Here is a 25,262-nt window from a genome sequence, read left to right as displayed (position 1 = left end):
AGTTGACCATCAACACTTAGCATCTGGAAAACAAACTGAGCAGGCACACAGGTCAGTTTGGCCTGTGATACACAATGTTCCTGGCATGGAGATAAAACGATGTGAATAGCTTCCCTTACTTAATTTTTGCACGCCTGGCTATTGTTGAAGATGAAGGAGCAGGACCAACAAAGAAGCTGAAATTCATAGCATGATGCTCTTTGCTCCTCCACTTTGCTTACACAGAAGACCAATAGCCTATGTGATGCATGGTATCTGTTAAGGATTTTCAATGCAGGTATGATTCCTGCATGGCTTTCTCATAGAACGTGACAATGGTCATGTATTTTGTTGTTGTTTGTTTTTTACTTTTATATCCCGCCTTTCTGCCAAAGACCCGGAAGCAGCATGCACAATCCTCCACTCTATTTCACAACTATCTTGTGAGGTAGGTTGGACTGATTGTCAGCGACTGGCCTGAAGTCACCCAGTAAGCTTCATGGCCATGTGGGGTCTTGAACCAAGGTTTCCTGAGTCCCAGCCTAGCACTCTAACCCAGGGATGAACAACTTTGGGAGATCTGGAAGCTATTTTTTCCTCCCGGACCCCCCCCCCCTGCAAGATACCCTCCACCAATACACACACACACAAGCCAAAAATGGGGAAGAAAATGTTTTTTAAAAATTAAAATAAAATGGCATCTGGAGCTGCTTTGGAAGACCAAGGCCACAGCTAGACCTAAGGTTTATCCTGGGATCATCCAGGGTTCGCCCCTGCCTGAGGACTGGATCCCCTGTGTGTCACCTAGATGAACAGGTTTGACCCCTGGGCGATCTAGGGATAAACCTTAGTTCTAGCTATGGCCCAAAAGGCTCAAAATTAGCTTGCAAACAAGCTTGAGTGTTCCCTATCTATTACAGGTCCCACTTTATTTGGGCATTCCCAAATTTCTGGGGGTGGGGGGCATACTGGGGCTGCAGGGTGTGCATGTGGCCCACTACTGCTCTAACCACTCCACCACCTAAGCATATAGCTTCTTACATGTTACACATGATAATTACCTTGCAGTTAGCCATTCGCCCACTTGCTCAAGGGCAAACAAGAGTTTCTTCCGGGTGAGTCACTAGCAGGCCTACCACTCAACTCTCCTCATGACTCTTAGGTCACATCTGGAGGGCTGATCAATTAGATTGTGGCCCGTAAAGTGTTCCATATTTACCTGCACAAGAATTTCAGAAAGAAGCCTGGCTCAGCAAAACTAGGAAATGGCTTTTTGTTAATTGATTGATTGATTCCAGTAAATGTCTGTACCACTTTTAATTTCTTTTTAAAAGGCGTTGTTGGTGTTGCTGTTTTAAGACAATAATATGCGAGCCAACTTCCCACTCTGCAGGATTTTTAGCAGTTTCTATGTGAACATTTATCTTTCTCATTTACTCTCCTCACTCCCCAATGATGTAAAACCTACCTCATGATTCTCTTGTCTGCCAGATGTCTGTGTTTTCAGAACTGCCATTGGGCATGTCTATACGGGGTGATATCCCTCCCTTTCCCCGGGATATCGCCATACCCTTTAATCATGTTTTTCCCACAGTCTCAGGATGATTCCGAGACCGTGTGAGGTGTGGCCCGCCATCACGGTTTCGTCCAGGCTCCTCACGAGTAACCACGAGGAGCCGGGAGCCGGGCACGGAGGTCTTCAGGAGCTCTGTGCCCATTAGGGGTCGGGGTGGGGGAGTAAGAATAATTTGTTTTTGTTTTTTAAAAAAATACTTTTTCGTTTGAGCACTTGAGCGCTCATCTTCATTAAAAAAAAATGGCGGGCACGATAACCTCCGTCCTCCCAGGACGTCGCGTGCCACATGTAGACTGAGGGGGAGGATCTCGCAAGCATAATACCACGAGATCCTCCCCCCTCCTTCCCGCAACCCTGTGCGGTGTAGACATGCCCATTATTTCCACATTTATGTTCCTAGGGTTGATGACAGTATACGGTATACCAATTGTGCTTAGCACTGAATTTCACCAAGCTTGGCTTCACAAGTCATTCTAATTAGTGTTGCTAAAAGCTCACGTTCATTACTTTCTTTTAACAGCTAGTTTAACTGAGGCATGTAATTGGTTGATGTAGCTGAGATGTAAAAGGTTTCTATTTTTCCCCTTTTCTTTCTGACAAAGCCAAACCTGACTTGAGGGGAGATATCCAGATTTTAGAGCAACAGGGAGATGGAAAATCAACACTTGCCACATTGCCTGACCAACTCAAAGGGCTGGCTTTCTCCCAGTTGTGCTTGTGCTGTCCCAGCTCTTTAAAGTAGCCAGGCCTGCTGTGACTGAAATTTAGCAGACTACAATGGATTAGTAAAGACTTCCTTTTGGGCGGGAGAGTTTTCCTCAGTTGAGGCCTAGACAGCAAAGAGGCCCAGAGGACCTGGCTGAGCACACTCCTTTTCTAACAGGCCCCAACCCCTTTTTATTCAACATCCTGTACTTATTTCTCCCAAGGCTACTTCTTTAGTTTCTGTGGAATGTAAGTTACTGTTTATTAAAGAAGGTTGTTTAATAAAGATGGTTGGATTTAAAAAAGAGGCTTGCGTTTACCTGGCTGAGGAGTGCTTATAAGTAGGACACATAGGCATGGAGAGAGCACAGTGCTCATTTCTCATATCAATGTTTGGCCGAGGAGAAATGTGCCCTAGGAGAGGGAAATAAAGTGCAAGAAAGTCAGCCACAGGTAAGGGGAGAGTTTATCACTCTCTATTTGTGCACGCCTTTTGCTGCACAAATCACAGACATGCACACACTGATCTGCCCCTACCAATCCTCACTGGATCCATTTTGCAGCAATGTATATGACTTGGGTTTGCCACTGTTGCATCTAATTTGGCCCACAGTCTTCTTCTTTACCTAGGGCAGGGTTAGGTCTTAGCTAGACCAGGCTGTATCCTGAGGCAAACCCCGGGATCGTCCCTGTGAGTCCACATGACACACAGGGGATCCCGGGATGAGGGCCTGTTTTTCTGCAGTCTCAGCCCGTTTCTGCGGGTTTACTCGCGTGGAGCCGGGAACCGCTGTGCCCATCGGGGGGGGGGAGCGTGGAAAGTAGTTAAAATTTTTAAAAAAGCCTTACCTTTGCGCACGAGCATTCATGCGCTCCATCTCCTTTAAAAATTAAAAAATGGTGGGCATGACACCTCTCCTCCTGAGGTCATTGCGCCTTACATGTAAATGGTGGTGAGATCTCACATTAATCCCAATGCGAGGTCTCCCCTCCTCTGCCCCGGACTTTCAGGTAGGTCTAGCTAAGGCCTTAGAAGTTAACCCTGAACTGATAAAGTCATGGGCTATCCCATGCCAAAAAAAATGACCCTGTTCAGATGACACATTATGCTACGGTGGTTAAACATTTTAAACTAAACATTATGGCTTTGTGTGTCATGTGAACCATGACTTAGCGTGTCGTGTGAACTACGTAACCATGGTTTAAACACCTTCACTAACCATTTGCTGCAAAAGGGTTAGCGGCCTAACCATGGCATATAGCGTGTTGTCTGAACAGGCCCATTGAATAATTCAGTCCCAAAAATGAAATGAGGACTTTGTGGAAATGTTTCACACTATTCATTCACATACTGTCATCTTCAAAGATGTATTATTATGATAATATATCTAATGATATTTTAATGTGAAATGTAACTTGATGCATTTCAGAGAATTGCACACCAAGAACAGTTTAATTCAAAAGATTAGTGAATACTAATTTCCATCTTTACTCCTCTAACACCACAAAAACAAAACAAACAAACAACAACAGCAACAAACAAATAGGAAGAGAGAAGATGGATATTATTAACTCATTGTGTCTGTCTTAGAAACCAACTTAGGTATAAAGGGAAAATCAAAAGAGAGCCTTAAAAAAGATTTTGTGCACCTCTATGATGGCCAACTACAGCTTTAACCTGGGATTTCTCCATGTCCTGCCCCTCATTTTGGGACCTTGTTGACTTTTAGCTTTTATCCTTCTTGGAAGAAGTAGAACTTGGACGATGCAAATTCATTTCAAATGACATCCAAGCCAACTTGCAGATATTTTCAGAGTAGCGGCTAGAGGTCAGCTGTTGGATTAATCAACATTGCACTGATTTATGATAAACAAACATCATTGTCAAGCCCTTGGTAGCATAGAAAGAGCTCTTCTCTCATTCTTCCTCGCTCTCCTTCCAGGTCACCATCTGCCAACACAGCCACTTTTTGCTGTGCGTAGGAGAAGGCCTATTGCTCATTGTAGCCACAGCCAAACTCAACCCATTTCTGCTCCTTTAAAAAGGAGCTGAGAATCAGAGTCACTTCTAGATATATTCAATGGCTCAGAAAAATTATGCTTCTTCCTGTTCGGAATCATTCTTGTGCCACTGATGTATTACTATACATTTCAAACAGCACTTAATTGAACAAATCCAGTTAACTAACCATGGGCAAAGGCTCACCCTCCCAGTTCAATGGAAGAAGAAGCTTAATGTGTTCTAATTCATGCCAAAGGAAATAAGGTGGGAGGCTACTAAAAAGAGGGCCTTTTCTGCTGTGGCACCCAGTTATGGAATAATAAGTTTCCCAGCTCTTTTTATGATTTTAATTGTTGTGAACTGCCCAGAGAGCTTTGGCTATTGGGTGGTATAGAAAAGTAGTACCTACATGCATATGCAGAACTGCTCCTCCACTGAAGAGAATTGGGAAGCCTGCTCACATAGGAATTCTATATAAGCAACAGAATAGACCTAACTAAACAAAGACTAATTAAACAAAGGGTGATATCAGTGCAGGCCAAATCCTGGCCCCTATTTTTGGGAACTTTCTCCCTGCGAAAGATACTTCTTTTTCCTGCCTCTTTCGCACAGAGGAGGAGAAATTCAGAGAATTTTCTCCTTGGGGAGGGGGACAGGGTTTCCACATACCTTTTTTTAAAGTGTGGCCAGTTCCTTGGGGTCTTTCTTATTTTTTCAAAAAACACTCCCTGCCTCTGGCATTTAGAAGAGCTCAGCAGTGCTTTGTGAATGCCTAACCCCATGTGACCTCACCCTCTGCAATAAGAATTCAGGAAGAACTCCTGGACTCCTACAAGTCCTGGGGGTGTTTTGAAAAAAATAAAAAGAAAGAAGAGCCCTCAACAACTGGCTAAGTTTAAAAAGGTATGTGGAAACACTGTTCCCCTTCCCAAGGATAAAATTCTCTGAAATTCTCACCTCTCCCAGCCTCTTTTGCCAGAGTTTTCATTTTTCCCTCATCCCCCACAAAATGCCAAAAATGGAACTGTTGAATTTTTTGGCACAGCACTAGGTGAAACACTAATATATATCCTTTAGTGCCCCTTCACAATGTAATCACGTTTGTAGATATACAATGGCAGATATGATTTAATTAAAGTATCTTTGAGATGCAGATCTGGACTTGGCTCTGATGTTCTGAGGAGACTTATCTTTTCGTGTTATGGAGAATTCAAACCAAATTATGGGTATGTCAGTCTTCAGGAGGCAGGCTTATGCATGTGTTCAGTTTTTACTTGCCCTGAATGCCAAATTCTTCTGAAATTTTGGTTACACTGGGGAGTCATTTTTAAAAATTGTAGTTATGGATCCAAAGTTAGGAACCACACTTAGGTCCATTGAAATAAGTGGGACTAAGGTTAGTAATAATTAGGGATGTGCTCCGCTTCTCCTCGAACCGGAGAAGCAGGAGCGGAGCGGGGGGCTTCGCCTACCCTTAAGGCGGAGGCGAAGAGGATGGGGGGCCGGCGGATCGAGGCGAAGAGGATCGCCGCAATCCGGAGCTTCGCCTGAAGGTAAGTGGGGGGGAGGGGGACTAATCTGGCGCTGCCAGCGGCGCCATACATGGAGCGGTGGCAGCAGCAGCACCAGGTAAGGGAGCAGGGAGGAGGGACGCTTACCTTCCTCCATCGCCGGCTTCAATTGAGGCCCCGGTTGAAGTTCGAAGTGAAGGCCGAGGCCCCTTCCGGCTTCAACTGGGGCCTCAATTGAATCCACGATGGAGGAAGGTAAGGGGGCGGGGTGGGTGGGTGGTTTCTCTGGCACTGCCGCTGCCGCCGCCATCAATATAATGACGGCGGCGAAGCCGGATCTCGCTCCGCAGAGCGGAGCGGGAGACAGGCGGAGCAGCGCGAAGAGGATCGGGCCCGATCCGGATTTTCCGGATCGGGCCACGAAGCGGATTGGGGGGTCCGTGCACACCCCTAGTAATAATGACTAACTTTTAACATTGACTTCAATGGAAGCTGAGTGCAACTAACCTGTACCAGATCCAACCCATTTTCTGAAATGTTCTGAACATCTTAGTTTCACTCAGACATAGTTACACAACATAAGTAACATAATAACAACTCAGCTATGTGTAACTGTGGGGAAATTTTTCCAGTGGGCCTGAGTGTAAGAATCCTATATGGCTATGCATTGGCTTAAATAATTACGAGTCACAAATAGAATCCTCTGGAACCATAGCCTAGAACAAATTTATTTATTTATTTATTTATTTCATTTCATTTCTATACCACATAATAGCTGAAGCTCTCTGGGCAGTACACAAAAATTAAAACCACAAAATACAAGTATAAAATTTAAGTCACAATATAAATTTACAGTATAAAAGTACAACCAGAATAAAACTGAGCAGCAATGCAGAGATTTAAAATACAGATGTTTTAATTTAAAATACAGATTTAAACAGCAAGTTTAAAATGTTAAAATACTGGGGAAATAAAAAGGGGTTCACCTGACATCGGAATGAGTATAACATGGGTATCAGGTAAATCTTTCTGGGGAGTTCATTCCACAGCTGGGATTCCACAGCAGAAAAGGCCCTCCTCCTGATATTTTATTTATTCATTTATTTATTTATTTATTAAATTTATATACCACCCCATAGCCGAAGCTCTCTGGGCAGTTTACAAAAGTTAAAAAACAGTGGACATAAAAAAAGTATACAAAATTTAAAACCATCAAAAAATATAAAAACAATAGTATACTGTATACAATAGTATACAGTATTCATTTTAAACAACAACAGTTCTGGGGTCCATTAAAAAACAAACAAACTTAGCATATGTTGTTAAATGCTGTTAAATGCCTGGAGAAAAGTCTTGACCTGGCACCGAAAAGATAACAATGTTGGCGCCAGGCAAGCCTCGTCAGGGAGATCATTCCATATAGCCACCCACCTCACTTCCATTGACAGGGGTTCAAGGAGAACGACCCCAGAAGATGACCTTAAGGGTCTGGGCGGGTACATATGGGAGGAGGCATTCCTTCAGATAACCTGGACAACCTCCTTAGGGCTTTGTTAATACTAGTACTTTAAATCTGGCCCAGACCTGGACTGGCAGCCAGTGAAGTTGGAAAAGCACTAGCATAATGTGGACTCATTGGCCAGTCCCTATTAATAATCTTCCTGGCCTGTTTTGGACTAGCTGAAGTTTCTGGACCATTTTCAAAGGCAGCTTCACGTATAACACATTGCAGTAATCCGGACAAGAGGTTATCAGAGCATGGATACCTGTAGCTAGGCTATCTATGTCCAGATAAGGTAGTAGCTGGTATATCAGCATAACCTGCTAAAAGTTGCTGCATGCCACTGAGTCCACCTGTGCCTCAAGTGCCAATTCTGGATCCAAGAGCACCCCCAAGCTAGGGACGGCAACCCCTTCCGAAATAGGTTGACCATCACCTAGTATAGAACAAGTATGTGAAATTAGTGCAGTATGTGGCTGACCTCATTTCTTTAAATCACTCTGCTTTATATGGTTCATATAGGGACATCTGGAATATGTGAGGTGGGGGTCATGTGTGGAAAGTCATATTTTGAAAGAGAATTGTTGCTCCTTCTAGTTTAGGAATCTCTTGTTCAGCTGCCTGTGATTCCATGGCAGCAGCAAAATCCCTACCTGACACTTAATCCTTGCCCTTCCTTATCTCAGGGTTTCAAGGTGCCTGCCACACGCAACATGTTACAGATTCCATTAAATATTTTCGGTGGTTCTTTCTTCAATCTGGTTTATACTTATGGAATCAGTTTGCAATCAACCCACATGGTGGGTTGTTACTATATGGCAAACTGTTCATACTAAGTAGTGTTGTAATCAATAAAGTTGTCCTAAAATAGGTCATTAAAGTTGGAATCAAGGTTGGAATCACTGTATTTAACCAAAGGCACAGGCACGTTAATTCTCTAAGAACCCACACTATGTTTTTCTAGGAATATTTCCCTTTCAATAAATGTCACTCATTGCTCATTGCCTATTGCTCTCCAATGCACTTGTTGAATAATGCATCAGCTGCCGGCCTCTACTGTCAACATTTTTGCAAAGAATCATGCACGAAACAATGTCAAAATCTCACAGTGTTAAGTAGAAGGACGAGAGGGGGGCGGGTAAGCCCAAATTTGAGCATATCATGACAGAACTCAGCAGGGATCTCTACAGGAAATGCTACAAAGAATATTTCATTTGAAGCAATGAACTTTAATAGGAATTTCATTTTACACATGAATGTACGTTGTGTGATAATCCTGAGCTTGTATATTCATCAGCTAGAGTTCGAGATTTGAATGTAGAGGTGAAGGGAGCAAGTAGAAAAATGTATAGTTCCCAAAGTGCAAGGAAAGAATGGCATTAAATCTTATTAACCTTTTCATGAAGTTCCCTCTAATTATTTTTTTAACTTTGCATGATACATCACTATGTAGCAGAGTCCTTAAAAAAAAGGTACTAAACTAGAAAACGAGTTCCTTTTGGGTGCTCACACAAATGTAAATGACAATTCGGTGCCAATTAAAATGTACTTTTAATTAAAGGGGAAATTATACAAGAGACATGTCGCTCTTGAGAAGGCAGAAGAGAGCTATGCAGGGCATTAGAACGTCACTGACAGCCCTGCCAAATTGCCTCAATTTCTCAGGAATTAAGGAGAGTTGCTCACCTGTTTTAAACATTAGGATCTTAGGGATGTCTCTGCATATATGGTCCAAAATATGCCCTTTGAAAGCATAAGCACCTCACACAACCAAGGGATGATATATTGCCAGAAGAGTGTATGTTTATGAAATGGAGACCCAACATAATTGGCTCTTCGAAACGAGTGATTTGTTGTACGCTCATGATTGGCCACTCATGAAAGTTTGCAGGTCTTTTAAATGATGCCGTGAACAACCAGGATGTCTCCCACAACATCCGTTGGAAATTCCATCATGAAAAGAGCCACTTTTAAAGTGGTAGCATCTGGGGAGGAAATGAGATCTTTCACCATTAGATGGCGAATTCTCAATGGAACTGAACAAAGGGGAAGTATTCATTCAAACCATGTGGACACCCCTCTCCATCCATGTAATTAAGCCCATAACAATCACACCAAAAAGCAGAAAGAACAAACACTAAGGGTAAGCAATGTGATTTCCCCTTAATGTAAAGACTCAAAATTAGGGTGACCATATGAAAAGGAGGACAGGGCTCCTGTATCTTTAACAGTTGCATACAAAAGGGAATTTCAGCAGGTGTCATTTGTATGCATGTCGCACCTGGTGAAATTTCCTCTTCATCACAACAGTTAAAGCTGCAGGAGCCCTGCCTTCTTTTGTATCTTGTCAAGAGGGCAGGGCTTCTGCAGCTTTAAAAGTTGTGATGAAGAGGGAATTTCACCAGGTGCTGCAAATGACACCTGCTGAAATTCCCTTTTGTATACAACTGTTAAAGATACAGGAGCCCTGCCATCCTTTTGATATGGTCACCCTACTCAAAATCACTATGGCCATAGCTAGACCTAAGGTTTATCCTTGGATCGTCCAGGGGTCAAACCTGTTCATCTAGGTGACACACAGGGGATCCAGTGCTCAGGCAGGGGCAAACCCTGGAAGCTCCCAGGATAAACCTTAAGTCCAGCTGTGACCTATGTCTCTTACACTGTATACCACTGGGCTTGTGACAGAATGTACATGTGGCAGAATGTACTGCATTTTTATGTACACGCAGAGCCCAATCCTATGCACGTTGACTCAGAAGTCAGTTCCACCTTAGTAAATGTGCACCATCAGAATGAAAGTAAATAATATTCCCTCCTTACAGAGAGCAAGGAGGCTTAAAGCAATTTCCTTCTTATAGGGATGTCTTGATTTTGTCAGGAAAATCACCAGCGTGTACTAAATCAAGACTCATCCATATTGATTCAGCAACTCGTAAGGTATTCAGAAAAGGAAGCATGCATTGACTTTCCTTATTCCTCAGTTTGGGTTGATAGTTACTATCTCAGCATAATTGCTTCTCCTGTGCTTCCATTCCACCTTTTTAAATGTGCTGGTGAATTGCAAATCTAAGTGAAACTCTACCGGTAATTTTAGTAATGTTTGCATCGGTCTTAGGAAAGAACCTGAGATCATCATCAAGGAGATTTTGTGAATAATAAATTCATGTAAGAGAGCAATGGCCATAAGGATCTACCATACCTTCTGCTGAAATTGGCCAGTTTTATCCTTCAAGAGAGACACAAAAAGAACCCTATACTAATATTAATAGCAATATTGAGATGAGAGATTTCATCCTTCCCAATCAATATCAATTAGTGAATGGCTGATATTTAAGGAAATCTCTCTCTCTCTCTCTCTTTCTCTCTCTCTCTCTCTGTGTGTTATAAATGTATCTAAAAGCTTCATTCAGTGAGTCATTTATGCATAATGTTATGCTAATCCTAAATCTTCCAAATCATAAGGCTAGTCGTTTTTTTTTAAAAAAAATCATCAAAAGACTTGAGTATGCTTTTGGGTTTTTTAAAAAATCTTTAGCATACTGCTAACTATAAAAATAACAAATTTGTCTAGAAAAGAAAGTTGAAATAAAAACAACAAAAAGATGTTAAGGAGCATGTAAAAAAAATTAAGCTTGATGTAATATGTAGACATAATAATAGGCACTTCCCAATATTCCAAATCTCAGAATGCACTAATGGCAGAATCCTATACATGTCTAAATGTTTAGATTGGGTATAGGATTTCAGTGTGGAAACCAGTGTGGGACTGTATAGATGAAGGGGTGGAGCTATGCAAACAGCACTGGGCTCTCATGACAATTCTTGACTGACTCTAGGACCTTAGCTAGACCTAAGGTTTATCACGAGATCGTCCCAGGGTCAACCCTGTTCATGTAAATGACACACAGGATATCCCGGGAGCAGGCAGGGACGACCCCAGGATAAACCTTAGGTCTAGCTAAGGCCTAGGTTTGGGCAACATCCCTGGTGTGATCTAGGGAAAGACATTATGGATACCGCACAGACACCAGTGCTGTGTCCCTATTTAAAAACCTTCTTGCCAACCCTCACTCCATCTCGCCTGCCATTTTGTTAGCCATGTGATCGAATCAAGATACATCAACCTACTTTCTAAAATGCAAAGATTGCGAGCGATGGCCTGTCTTAGCTCTCAGCAGATCCTTGTGCAGCAAAGCATCAGAACATTTTGATACCCAACAGCAAATACCTTAATCCATTCTGGGTTTAAGAATTACTCCATTGAAACTGTGCCCTTATAAAATGAAGTTGCTTAAAGGATGAAAATAGAAAGAACTCGATAAAACCCAAACTTGCTTCACATAAAATCACACCCTCCCTTTCAACATTAAATATATTTTAATATATAGCTTCCAATGAAAGCAATGACTTGCTTAAATTTTTGCCTGAACTTACTGCAGTAAAATGCTTTGCTCTTTCCTGAAATGGCATTCTCCTTAGCTAGAAACCACAGAGGAAACAGTGGGTGGAGGCAGAGCATACAGTGTAGTTCCTTTCCACATAACAAGCGAACCAAATCTGAAAATGTATGGCCTGCACTGATATTTTTAAAAATGCTCTATAACAGGGTTGCAGAACCTCTTTCAGCCCAAGGATCAGTTTCTTGGGACCACAATACCTGATGGAACGCCTCTCCCGACATGAATATACCTGGTCACTACGTTCAACATCTAAGGTCCTCCTCCGGGTGCCTACTCCGAGAGAGGCTCGGAGTGTGGCAACGAGGGACAGGGCCTTTTCAGTGGTGGACCCCAGACTGTGGAATGATCTCCCTGACGAGGCTCGCCTGGCGCCAACGCTGCTATCTTTCCGACGCCAGGTTAAGACTTTCCTCTTTGCCCAGGCATATGGCGGCACATCTTAATCACCCACATGTTTAGTTTTTTAATGGTTTTTAATGCTTTATGTGTGTATGTTCTGTGTTTTAGAATTTTAAATTTTGTATACTCATTTTAACCTTAATTTTAGAATTTCTGTAAACCGCCCAGAGAGCCCTGGCTATGGGAGCAGTATATAAGTGCAATAAATAAATAAATAAATATTCAATTTTGGAGGCTCTCAGGATCTGCATTCCAATAATGGGCGGGGCTGAAGCCAAAAGGGGCAGGGCCAAAAATACCAGCATAGTTAAAGCTCTTACTGCCAGTAATGAAGCTTTAGGAATGTCATTTCACCCATTTAGAACCGGGGGGAGTGGGGGGAAAAGGTTTCTGCACAAAAGCAAGGAAATCATCAAATGATCAGTGGTTGAGTGAAAGCATACTCACAGGTGTTTATGAGTTAAAATAAATTTGTCAGGGTATCAAACGTTGTAACAGATACACCTTTTTAATGTATTCCTAAAAAGTACACACATCTGCAATTATCTGGTTTACAACAGTTATTTGGGGAACAAATCTGCCAGTTGGATTGCACCAAAGTAAACACACACCATCATTATGCTGCATAATCCATATTTCAGTTTTTTACCCTTTTTCCTATAACTACTAGTAAGTTAAACCCTGGAAGGAGTTTCTTTAAAAAAATACATATAACATTAAGCATGTTAAGTTCTTCCATCATTTATTTATTTATTTATTACATTTTTATACCGCCCAATAGCCAAAGCTAATTCCGGAACTATTTTTTTTGTTGAATTCATTATTTGTTGTCAGTGGGGGTGATTAAAACCACCCAGGCAATCCCTGAAGCACCTAAAATGCAGGGGGGAAAGGTGAAAATTGGGAACTTTTGGCTTAAGAATTCAAAAATCCTCAAAGCAAAGTACTACCAATGAAAGGGAAATCTGAATAATAACGTGTTTCACATGTACTACATTTTGCAACTCTGGCCTCATCTACACCAAACAGGATATTGTGGTATGAAAGCAGTATATAAAAAGCAGGAGCCACGTGACTGCTTTGTAGCGGTATTGAAGTGCACTGAGAACTTTTGGAACCCATTAACACATACCATATTCCTCTTTCATACCACTATATTCTGCTTGGTATGGCTCCTGCCTTTCATATACCACTTTCATAGTGCAACATCCTGCTTGGTGTAGATTAGGCCTCTGTCTGAAAAGATCCCATTAAGTACAATAAGTTTTTGTTTGAGGTACCACGGTCTGAAAAGATTATTATTATTTATATTGGTAATAACAATGTGGTTACTCCAATAATAATAATAATAATAATAATAATAATAATAATAATAATAATAATAATCAGATCTTATATCAAGCCTACAGTCCTTTATATATGTATACCTGGAGTTAAGTCAAACTGATCCCAGTAGGGCTTGCTTACTTATTTATTTATTTATTTATTCATTCATTTTTATGCTGCCATTCAGCCAAAAAAGGCTCTCACGACAGCTTACAAAAGTATTTCTTGACATGCTTCTGCATCAACATGCTTAGGACTAGGCTTATTTTTTGTAGGAGCTGCTACACTTGCAATAACTAAATACTGAAAGAGAAATATACATAGAGGAAGAGAAATGTGTAGGGCTACATCCAACTTTGCCCAAGAAAATTTTGCCATTCTCTACTCTGCCAGCAGTACCCAGTGCACCCCGGATATTTGCACTGGAGGGCCGCCCCAGCCTCCAGAGCAAACTGGGATGTGTGAGAGGCTATAGGAAAAGAGGGGATTTTCTCCACTAGTGGATGCCATTCTGTCTCAGGACAGAAATAAGATTTCACTCCATAATTAATAAAGGCCAGGGATAGTCTAGTTTGATCAAAAGAGGTGCATTATATGAAAATAAGGCAGGTTGGAGTTTAAAAAAATATGTATAGAATTTATTTCATTTCATGTTGGGATTCTAGATGCAATGCAAATCATAATGTGGCTTCTGTATTACATATTTAATCACCTCAAATTGATTTTTTTAAACATTATTAATGCTCAGTAAGGGCAGAAGAATAAAACTGCAGGGACAATCCCACTAGATAAGAATGCCCCAGTCATATTCCTAATGAGTAAAGAAATAGATGATTAAAAAGCAACTTTGGAAGGATTTCACCTTACAATATGAGCTATAAATATTTCAAATAACTATAGATAGCAATTATTATTTAATCCCCCCCCCCCAGTGTGCAGTAGTCCAGATTCAAATCAGGGCCATGCATGATTACACCAGGGTAAGCTAAAACTAATCCTCAGCTGCTACATAATTTCTGTAACATGTAACTTGGGTCTTAGGCCTTAGCTAGACCTACCCGCAACGTAGGAGGGAAGATCTCGCGTTGAATTTATCGCGAGATCCCTCCTCTGTTTACATGCGATGCACAACGACCTCAGAAGGAGAGGCATCGCGCCTGCCATTTTTAAAAAAACTTAAAGGGGCAGCAGCGCATGAATGCTCGTGTGCAAACGGTAAGAAATTTTTAAAATTTAAATTACTTTCCCCGCTCCACCCACCCAACCCCCGATGGGTACAGTGTTCCTGAGGAGCACTGCGCCCCACGTGGAGCTGGGTCAACCCGCGGCGCCTGGCCACACGTTCCACGGTCTCAGGCTCAGCCCGGGACCACGGAAAAACTGGGACCAAAGTGGAGGGCGAGATCCCGGGGCAAGGGAGGGATCATCCCTCCCTGATCCTGGGATCCCCTGTTTGTCATGTGGATGCACACCCCGGGATAAAGCCCCATCTAGCTATGGCCTTAGTATATGGCGCATTCAGATAATTATTTAGGCCATGGATTGACATCTTGTGGCCCTGCAGATGTTTTGGCCTAGAACTCCCATGATGCTTCACCTTTGGCCATGCTCCCAAAAACTGATGGGAGTTGAAGCACAAAACATCCAGAGAGCCATAGCTTCTCCATCCATTATTTAGTTGAATGAAGACCAGGAACGTTTTTCTTTGGGCTATCACAGCACTAGTTGTGTTCCAGTATTGATGTGCTAATAATATCTCAGATCTAATGGAAGTAGGAGGAAAAGCATGTGTATGGAGGAGTGGGGGGATTATGTTTGCTCAGTTCTAGTATTTTTAGAATTGTGTTGCCTTCCTTATTCTAATACAAATTATGAGATTGTGTAGACAGGGCTGGCAAGTAGGCTCTGCTCTAGTCAACTTTAATCCTGAGGGAACCTTTTTTTAAAAAAGAGAAATATTCTAGAAGGGCAGGACATGGCTGAGGGGAAGAGGTAACCTTGCAATGTTTCTCATTTCTTTTTCTTTTTGAAAGGCTAGAAGAGCATTTCTGTGGATGAGGCACACAACCCTTCACATAGTTAAGGAAGCTTGAATGCTTGAAGAATTTGATCTTTGCAAATTTCAATATGAACTGACCTGATCTGCACCTTCTGAACAAATGTGTAAATTTGGACTTAGTTATTCATCTGCTTCTCTACTTCCCAAATCTTCCTCGAGTTAGCTCCAAAAAACAAACAAAAAAGGTATCAAAACACATTTTAAAATGCATATTTTGGGATAAAATATATTTAGAGTGCAATCCTAGGCATATTTGCTCAGAAGTAAGTCCCAATGAGTTGGACTTCCTGTCAGGTAAGTGTGTAATACGTCAGCCACTTCAGGGATTCATATTTTGTGGGGAAATACAGTTTTAAAAGTTATTGAAATGCACACTTTTGTACGGATTTTTAAAATAAGGAAATGGATTAGAATGGACTTACAGGATAGAATCAAATTCAAATCCTACTTTTAGTAGGATTCTACTTGCGGGTTAACACATGTTAAAGTAACAGACTAAAAATTAACTGATTTGGACTAAAAGAAACATTTAAAATAGTCCCAACTCCATTTGGACAGGAGGAAATTAAGGTTGGGAGTACTACTGTGGAAGCTACAGGAAGAATACAGTGTCCTTATTTATTTATTTTTTAAAAAAACTTTAGGAACATCTGAGAAGTTTAGTTCAGTTCACAAATCATTCAAAAATGCCCCATTTACAACTCCAAATGGGAGCACTTTCTACAAAAATGTTTTTGAATTCCCAAACATGCATTCAGGTTTGAAAAAAAATCACTTTTTCAAGTGTGTGTTTTTTAAAGTGCACATTTTGTTAAAACATACAGTTTTTAAAATTCACGTATTGCGTTATATGAATTGCTTTGACTGAATGGGAGAATAAAATTCCAAAGGTGTTTAAAACTTTTTGGTTGGCTTAATAAAAGGCACTTCTCTTGAGGTTGTTTAACTATAAAGAAAAGAAGGAAATTGTCAAGTTCTGAAGGAAGATATACTTGTAATAGCTATAAATTGTAATAGTTATGATTATTGATTTCCTGCAGATAGGGGGTGGGAAGGGATATTATGTTGAAGTTTATTTTATTTTATTTTTTCTGTATGAATAAAGCCTAAAATAAATTTTAAAAAATAAAAAATGACGTTTTCATGTTTTAGTCAATGGAAGAAAAATACATACATTTGAAAAATGCACACTTTTCTCATTCAAAATTTGTACTTTTTCCAGTTCAATCAATCAAACCAAAAAAAGAGGTCATTGTCATGTATGCCCCTACTGCTCCGGTGTTGGGACCAGGTGACGCAAAGAATCCATCAGAAACAGATTCTAATTCAGAAGATGCCGAGCCAGTGGGGGAGGAAGTTGACACGGAAGAGCCTCCAGCTGCGAATGCGCCCCTCCCAGAGTCTGTGTTCTCAAAGCCAGATCCTATGCTCTCAGGAGACAGGGAGTCCACTTCCGGGAGTGAACATTCCAAAACATTACTGGATGATAGGAATCGCCAGAAGTTAAAACGTTCAGCAAGATTAGCACCAAAGAGACAGTCAGAGAGGTTGCGTGAGAAGGCGGCGATGCTCCCTCCTCCACCTTGAAGCTTGGGACATTTGAAAAGCCTTTTATTTCCTTTGAACGATCAAGCTGTCGTGGGCTGTAGCTGCTCAAGTGTCTCCAAGGAGTCAAAATTAAGGAAAGTTCTTGGGCTAATCTACAAAGCTTTATTGCAAACAATTAACACTTCTGTAATACAAACTAGGCACTTTTATGGGAAAATTCTCCCTAGGCCTCTATGCAATTAAGCAAAACAATTGACTGTTCAAAGGAAAGAAAAGGCTTTTCAAATGCCCCAAGCTTCAAGGTGGAGGAGGAGGCGTGGACGCCTTCTCACGCAATCTCTCCGACTGTCTCTTTGGTGCTAATCTCGCTGAACATTTTAACTTCCGGCAATTCCTAGCATCCAGTAATGTTTTGGAATGTTCACTCCCGGAAGTGGACTCCCTGTCTCCTGTGAGCATAGGATCTGGCTTTGAGAACACAGACTCTGGGAGGGGCGCATTCGCAGCTGGAGGCTCTTCCGTGTCAACTTCCTCCCCCACTGGCTCGGCATCTTCTGAATCAGAATCTGTTTCTGATGGATTCTTTGCATCACCTGGTCCCAACACCGGAGCAGTTGGGGCATACATGACAGTCATAAACAAGAACAGGAGCAAGCCAAACTGAGCTTTGAAGTGAAGTCTGAAGACTTTCAGGAGGCTCAAGCATCTCTGGTTCTTCCAACTCTAATATAACTACCTGCAGATATTCACAGACTCTTTCATATACTACATAAAATTAAAAGTATTTGAAACCAGCTCTGTATACAGCACACATGGATATCCATGTGCACATACTAATACAAAAGCACACCATTACAGTTGTTGGCAACAACCTGGAAATGGCTCTAACACTTTACTTTCGCCGTAAACATGATGTGTAGACAACTTCTCAGTCCCTTCTGTCCCTAGTTCAGAGGTAGGCAACATTGTGGCTATGGTAACCAGTGTGCCCCTAGACATCTTTCTTGGTGTCCAACAAAGTGCCCTACCACCACCCAATTTTTTAATTATCATTTTCTTCTTACCTGCAGATGGGAGCTCTTCAAATTACACTTGCTTTGTTTCTCAGGAAGGACACCGTACTCACCTCAAAGGAGTGCTTTGAAGAACTGTCGTACTCAACAGCCCTCTCAGAGGCCAAGGTGGGTCTTCAGAGGCCAAGTTGAGAGGGGGAGAGAAGGTGTTTAGAAATCTTTATTCAATCACACATTTTTGTTTGATTTTTTTTTAAAAAAAATGATCACATATTAGTGCAGATATAGGATGGGACAGACTTATGAGCAAACACGTATGAAAGCGACCTGGACCAGAAAAGGATGGATTCATCTTCTAGGTCAGTCATGGCCAGAACTAATATGACCATTGCTTCAAATAGAACATGTGGTCGTGGCTTGCAGTGCCCTAGCAACATTACTAAAGATGTATCACCAATTGATTTCTGTACACCACTTCAGAGTGCTCATTATATGCAAATATTGTTTTGCTCATGGTCTCTTTGATATATCCTTCAGAGGGAAAGAGGGAGGGAGAGAGAAAGAAAACTGTTTAAAATATGTCAAAACTAGCTCAAAGTTGAGTGCAACGATACTGCAAATGGAGGTATTATCATATCTGAACACTAGATATTTCTTGGGGTGATGTCTTAAAGCCTCCTTAGTTTTTCAGAATAACAGGAAACCTTTGCCCAAGCATTTCAAGCAGTTGTTCCTTCAGATGCATAATGACTGAAGTAGCCCTTTAATAATATTCATATGTTTCTTGCCCAATGAGTGATGAGTGACAAGAAGGATGGGGGCTGGGGGGGGGAGAACCTAGGGAACAAAAGTGTGGCCAACTCAGATTATATTCATTTTTCAGTGACTTGCAGCCAGAGAAGGGGGAAAGTACAGATAAGGTAGTTGAGAGACGTTTTAAAAGCTGATTCTCTGACATAAAAAGAAATGCATTTTAACATTCAGTGATGGATTTTCTCCTGTCAGGAGCAAATACGTTTGAGAAGTGGCCAAGAAAGAGGTACTGAAACTTAATCTTTCAACTTTTGTGATATTCCACTAGAGATTTCAGGCTTTGGCGCTTCAAACTTCTTGGCCTGTTTCTCCAAGCAGTGAATGCTAACTATAAATTTGCCACCTCTAGCAAAAAGCTGCAGAAATAAATTTGAGAGTGAGGAACAAAGTGTGACTGTGAACATACCAGATATGTCTTGTCCTGCACCGGGGATCCACCTACTGTAGGAGCCATATCTGGAGGAAAGCCTTCACCACCATGCCCTGCTTGCATGGGCCTTGGGAGATTATTGCGCAGGAGGCAAACGAGACTCGTGGCGCCTGATTATTGGCCCACTCAATGGTGGTGCCACTGATGTGGGGAGGGGCGATCAGCATTATTTAATGCCTTGCCTCGCCCTTCTGCTCTGCTTTTGCAGCTTCCTCACTCCCTGTAAGCAGTGTGGGTTCACTGGTTGCCCTTAGGGGGGCCAAGTAGGAATTTTTTACTCTCAAATCCCTTTTATTTGGGAGTTTTTTCAACTACTTCACACTGTAAGACAGTGTGGGTGTATTTATAGGTTAATTTGGTTCCATGTGGTCACATTTGAAGGGGCAGGCATGCAGGCATTTGGAGCAAGAATAAGGTTGGTGAGCATTCATAAGGCATCATTGAGGTGATTGGTAACACCTGAGCCCTTCACCTGGGACTCCAGTGGCACCAGGCGACAGGATAAGGTTTACCTCTTAGGCCAAACTTACTCACTCACTCAGAGTTTTGTAACTGAGGGGGAGTGAGATCGGAGGGCCAATCTACCCCAAAAGGGGGAATCCTGATGCGTGGCGAAGAGCACGCGTCACCTGTCAGGATAAGAATGGATCACCTGAACCCAATTATGGCCAAGACGTTGGCCAAGGTAGGATGCCCGCCTAGGCCTCCATCTTTTCTCGCTGAATCTTCATAAATAAAATGTGGCCCTATTTAACTCCAACCTTGTTGTATTGTCTCATTATTTCGCCTTCCACTCGCAAAGCAGGCTTCCATGGTAGCGGGATGGGGTAGTGCACACAAGATCACAATTGTCTAATCCACCCCAATAGCTCTGGCTAAATATTCTGAATATTGGAGAAAGTGAAAAAGGAGTGATATTAGGTTCCTTCTGACCACCACTATCTCCTCTCCAACCTTACAGTCTCATCAGCAGCTGCTTTAAAACATAAACAAGAATTCTCTTTCCAAAATTCAGTTCTGGATCTGGATAACCCTCTGCTTTATTAGTGGGTGTTGTTGTTTTTCCTATTCAGTGCCTTGACATAAAATAGTTCCTTTGCACCAGCAACAGTTTTAGACTCAGGCCTTAGCTAGACCTACCGGTTAGCCCGTGATGAAGGAGGGAAGATGTCGCATTGTGTTTATCGTGAGATCCCTCCTCTGTTTACATGCGATGCATGACAACTTCAGAAGGAGAGGCGTCGCGCCTGCCATTTAAAAAAAAACTTAAAGGGGCAGCAGTGCACGAACACTCGTGCGCAAACAGTAAGTAATTTTTTTTAAAAAATAATTACTTTCCCCGCTCCCCCCACCCTACCCCCAGTGGGCACAGCCACCCGTGCATGGCTCCCAGCTCCTTATGAGGAATCCCGTGGAGCTGGGTCAACCCATGGCGCCCGGCCACACATTCCGCGGTCATGGGCTCAGCCAGGGACCGCGGAAAAACCGGGGCCAAAGTGGAGGGCAAGATCCCGGGGCAAGGGAGGAATCATTCCTCCCTGATCCCGGGATCCCTTGTGCATCATGTGGACCCACAGGGATCTCAGAGATCACCCCAGGGTAAAGCCCCATGTAGCTATGGCCTCAGATGGGTCTACAGAATGGAAGAAGTGATAGATCATTTCAGTTGGACTAACACAAATGTCCCATTTCTATTTTTCTTCTTCAGGTGAATTATGGAGCTTTTCTACATGGGGCTGTTAATTTGCTGAATCTACCCAGAACTGAAATCCAAGTACTACACGAAGAACATTTCCTTTCCTGCTTTTCCACTACACAATCTCCAGATTGTGAAAGAAGTGCTTTCATTCACTTTTACAAATAAATTAATCATTTTCCCTGCTCAAAACACACACGCACGCGCACACACACATACGCACACAGAACCCTCACCAAAGTGTTCTTTAGACACAGAAGTGAACTGGAGGGTCACAACATTGTCTAAAGAACCCATAAAAAACCATGAGTAAGGAATGATGAGCACATGGTGAATACCTCCTGTAGGAAAGACTGGCCTTCTATCAAGACTGTTGTAAGAATTGTTCAGATGTATGTAAAGTGCTTAGAACTTTCAAACACACTACACAAATGTTAAGTATAACTGATGAACATAATGCAAAAAGACAATGTATTCTCAAAGGAGCCAAAGGGAAATGTCTTTATTTGAACCCATCACATTTGAGAGACAAAAGCTCCTTCCACAGGGGCAGTCTCAGAAAATGCACAGGCTGAAAACAAGTTAAGCCAGCTGGCATGGATGGTGTCTATCTTTCATACACCATCAAGGCCATTATTAGTAGCATTGTTAATGAACAAGAGAAGCCTCATGTGGGAGATATTTCCAATCAAATACAATGAGCTATTCGGTATATCAAAATTCAAAACAGTCCTCTTGACATGGTCCCAGAAGCCTACTGACAGTCAGTACAATTGTTGAAAAATTGGTTTTACTTATATGTAGCTGTGGGCAAGGAGATTTGTGATCATCCTGAATGCAAAATGAGCACCCCTTTTGAAGATTATTTTCGAACATTCAAAATGGATAAATGGATATTAATGCACTCTTCTAAGCTGGCTATGGATAACTCTAGCCATTTCAGTTTCTCTCACGTTCCCATTTTTTTAGTCTTAAGGGTGTGTGTTTTCATCTTGAACTTCAAAAAATTCTGTATTAAATTCAACTTGCTCTGAAAGTTGAGTGTTTTTTTTTAAAAAAAAACATTCACATGAAAATTTGCAACATTTTTACATGAATTTTGCCTAAGATACACTTTTTGCAAGCAATTTTCCTGAAATAACATGTGTACACATTTTTGTGTGCATTTCCTCCTAATAGACACATTTTTGTACACATTTTTTAAATTGGAGAGCTTCATTGTAAAATTCAGAGAATTGCCAATTTCAGGGGATAACTGATTTTCAGGTTGGAAATTGATTTGAAAGTGCATAATTAAATACATTCACATTGAAATGCAATCTGAATTAATTTCTTCCCTCCCCGTAGTACCAAAATCATAGAACTTTCAATATATACTTCTGTGTGCAATGCATGGGTATAATATGCATGAGGATAGTTCACCATTAATCGAGAGACTTAATCAGAGCTGCCTGCCAGTTTCTACCAATGGGAATAAGGCACATGATATTATAAACATATATTTTAGGATTGCATATGCAAGAGGATTTATAATACACTTGTTATTAGACTACCAAAATTAGGTTTGGGGCTTTGAGCCAGATGGTAATTCATTGGTGTTGCTCTTCCATGAAATGGTTGCCTCACATTTGTTTGTAACTGACCAATCTGCAGTGGGGAAAAAATATTCCAATTGGAGAGGAAAGTACTGCTGCATTAATTTGAATATTACACGCAATGTGTTGCCTTGAGATTAAAAGATTCTTGCCTGAATAAGGGAAACTTAGTTATTACTATTATGCGTTTACTTTTTACTTTTTTAAAAAAGAGTATTGCTCATCTTTCAGGGCAAGCTACTACAGTTCACTGTAGTAACTGCATATTTATTGTTAATTTTGTTCTTTACACGTGAGAATGAAAATTCAAGAAAGGCAATTACATTTTCGCCCCTGCATATCATGATGCGTAGGACTGGTACATACTGTGAAAACCTGTGATAACAGTTAACATAACCCATGCTTTTTTGGCATACGGAGTTGCCTCTACATAAGAAGGAACATTCATGGACATATTTCTTATCTGTGTACATTTAGGACAGTGGAAGGCTGTGATAACAAACAGAAAGGCCTGTACCTGCCTTGCAACATTTGCAGGCTCCTTTCTTCTGGAACATGGAACTGAGGGAAGAATATGAATGCTAAGAAGAACTTGGAGTCACAGAGATCCTTGCTTCAGCTCCATAAAAAGAACCAATGCATATTGATAAGGGAGAGTTTGTGGAGAGAGAGAGAGAGAGAATCCATGATTTAGATACATTCCCTTACAAGGGACACAGTAAATATCACAGCAGGGGCGTTGAACCGCATTTAGCCCAAGGGCTAAATTCCATTTTGAAGAAGCTCTCGAAGATTGCTTCCAGTGGTGGGTGAGGTCAAAGGCTAACAGGAAGTGACCAAAGGCCAAAGTACCAGCATATTTTACCTTAAAGCTTTACTATAGGGTGACCATTTGAAAAGGAGGACAGGGCTTCTGTATCTTTAACAGTTGTATTGAAAAGGGAATTTCAGCAGGTGTCATTTGTATATATGGGGCACCTGGTGAAATTTCTTCATCGCACCAGTTAAAGCTGTAGGTGCCCTGCCCTCTTGTAAATCTGGTCACTCTAGGCTCATTTCAACCATTTCCATGTGGTGGGGGTGGAGGGATGTTACAAAAGCTGGGAAGCCACTGGATGGTTGGTGGCTGGGGTGAAAGAGGTGGGGTCTGAGGAAGGGTGAGGGTCAGATTTGGCCCCTGGACCTGAGATTTAGCTAACACTGGAAACAACCCTAAGTAAGCAGTAATTTTATGACTTGCCCTAACTTCAGTGGAGCCTGCTAGATTCATCAAAAGACAAGTTTAAAAATCCAGTTCTCACAGGCAGCTGAAGTACAGATTATGGGGGTGACACAGTGCAGGGCCGGCCCTTTAATGCAGCTGGGTGAAGCAATCTACTTCAGGTTGAACCATGAGAGCAGAGGGAGAGATTGATTAGTTGGTGTCCGAATGGTGCAGAGAGATTTTTAAGTGTGTTGGTCCAATTTATTTATTTACTTATTTATTAAAACATTTGTATCCCACCCTATATCATTGGGATCTCAGGGTGGCATACTGATAAAATCAATTCAAACAGCATAAAACTATAAATAATGCACACAGCTAAAAACGTATTAAACTGTTAACGAGCTAAAACCATTAGAAAAAAAGCAATAAAAACTATTAAAACTATATGCAGCTTTTAGGCAAATTTAGCCCTCAAAGGCTTTGATTAAAAGCCACATTTTTACTTGGCGCCAGAATAAAGTCAGTGTTGGTGCCAGTCAGGCCTCCAGGGGGAGGGCATTCCACAACCAGGGTGCCACAAGAGAGAAAGACCTTACCCATGCCCCACCATAAAGTACATCTCATGTTGGTGGGACACAGAGGAGGGCTCCTCCAACAGGTCTCAAATTTTGGGTAGGCATATATAGGGAGCACTCCTTCAAGTATTGAGGTCTCAAGCCATTTATATCTTTAAATGTCATTGCCAACACCTTGAATTCTGACCGGGAGTGTATAGGCAGGCAGAGCAATTCCTTTAAGACTGATATAACATGCCCTTTACTTGATGCTCAAGTCAGCAGTCTAGTTGCTGCATTTTGCACTAGCTGTAACTTCTTAGTCATCTTCAAGGGCAGCCCCACACAGAGTTCATTGCAGTAGTCTAATCAAGAAATTACCAGCGCATGCACTACTGTGAGGCTAGCAGCGGTGATGCCAGTTGGGCTCCATTTCAGGCAGCAACATGTCTTGGGCTTGCACTGTCAAAATAAGATGAAGGATTGTGTATTAAAAAAGGAATGCTCACCCTGTTAGAACAGATTCTATGATGGTTCCCCCACCGTTCAGTAAATTCTGGCCTCTGGTGTTTTGCTATTAGCAGTACGTTTTTTCTTCTTCTTTTTGTATCAGCCTGCCTCCAGGGTGTTGATGGAACATATCGTAAGCACCACAAGAAATATCCATATAAAAAGTACTAGCCAGGCACCTGCTGTTTTTAAAAAATTTAAGTTAAATTGTCATAACAATTCTATGACAGATCTGAAACATAACAGCTGCTTGAAAGGGCCATAGATATAGGCTCCCATCCCTTTGACTGATGCTGACTTTAAAAAAAAGAAAATGAATGGCAAAGAATCTCCCAAGGAACAAGAGACAGACAGCATGCCTTGAGCCTTGTGATT

Source organism: Elgaria multicarinata, chromosome 2 (assembly GCF_023053635.1).
Source record: "Elgaria multicarinata webbii isolate HBS135686 ecotype San Diego chromosome 2, rElgMul1.1.pri, whole genome shotgun sequence".
Taxonomy (NCBI): domain Eukaryota; kingdom Metazoa; phylum Chordata; class Lepidosauria; order Squamata; family Anguidae; genus Elgaria; species Elgaria multicarinata.
The sequence above is the reverse complement of the archived record's forward strand: the minus strand, read 5'-3'. Positions refer to the sequence as shown.